Below are 1,343 nucleotides of genomic sequence, written 5' to 3'. Positions count from 1 at the left end.
AGGGCAGAAGACACTTTTCTCCCTCTTCTTTTTATTTAAACCTACAATAGCGGTTTGTGGACTCTTTGTCTTCCTCCCTCTGCTTTCTTATGGCTTCTAGTCGACAGAAATGATCTGCTTAGCTCTGTGGTCAAAAAAGCAGCGATTCTCTTTATTCCAGAGGAAACAGGGTGCGTTCTCCCTGTATTAGAAAACCCGTTCCTTTTTTCCAGTGTAACAGACTCCTTGGCACTGGCTCAGGACGTGCCACTTGTGTCATCTTTCCAAATGGGGCAAAAGCACCACCCCACCCCTTTTGTGGGATGCAAACCCAAAAACTTGGCTACATACATGAACTAAAAGGCCTGTGGCATTGTGCTGTGGGAAAATTAACTGTACATGTGGAGGAAACACACTGAGCCTTCCTCCATGGTGTCTTCTTCTGGCCCTTCCAAACTGTGGTGAGCATCGGGGGAATCTGTCTAACATATTTCTTGAGCAGCTTAAGGGCTCTCCTAACTTTCCCATTTAAGATTATGCTTCCCCACCACCGCCTTTGCCTTTGGCCAGTTTGTCCCAGCAGCAGCCAGCTGCATGCAGAGGGGCTGCTGGGTCAGCAATGAGCCATCCAGGGGCAGACAGCCCTACCAGGAAAACGGTTGTTTTGCTCATTGGTCTTGTGCTGCAACTGCTAAAGATTTACTGCTGCTGCCAGGACAGTGTGTTCTGGGTGTTGCCAGAGGAACAGGCAACAGGCAGCCTAAGGAAGGTTGAGGGAAATCCATTTCTTCTTCATTTTCTTGTTCATGTGACCAGAATTTCTTGATGTACAAGTGCATTAACATTCTTCTATCCCTGCTTGAAATGCATTGCCTTGGTCTGCCTTCGCCTTTATCCCTGCTTGATCACAGGCGGTGTCCTACACTCGTCCCCAGGCCAGCAATAACCCTGTTTCTCCCTCCTCTCTTCTAACCAGTGTTCTCATTACATAGCAGAAATAATATAAACATAATCGTAAAATACAAATGAAGAAGATAATGTGGTTTCTGAATTCGGTGATAGTCATCGAGGCTATATTAGTAATATTGTGGTGTTCTGTATCTCATTTGTTATGTAGCTTCCGTTATCTCTGGTGTCGAATGTTATCCCAGCCCTGTAGAACAGGAGAGAATTTATACCTAGACCTGCACTAACGCATCAATTTACAGTGTGCACATCGCCTGCCCTGCAGTTGCCTGCACTCTGCATCCTCGAGTACATTTAGGGAGTGAATAAAACACACGGGAGAATCAGGGTACCTGATTCCCCTACTTGATGCACCTCGCTGTGCTCCACAATAAAAGCAGAAAGTAGCCTCATTCATC

The sequence above is a fragment of the Buceros rhinoceros genome, unplaced genomic scaffold (genome assembly GCF_000710305.1).
Source record: "Buceros rhinoceros silvestris isolate BGI_N320 unplaced genomic scaffold, ASM71030v1 scaffold5855, whole genome shotgun sequence".
In the NCBI taxonomy this organism is placed as follows: Eukaryota; Metazoa; Chordata; class Aves; order Bucerotiformes; family Bucerotidae; genus Buceros; species Buceros rhinoceros.
This window is presented reverse-complemented; position numbering follows the sequence as displayed.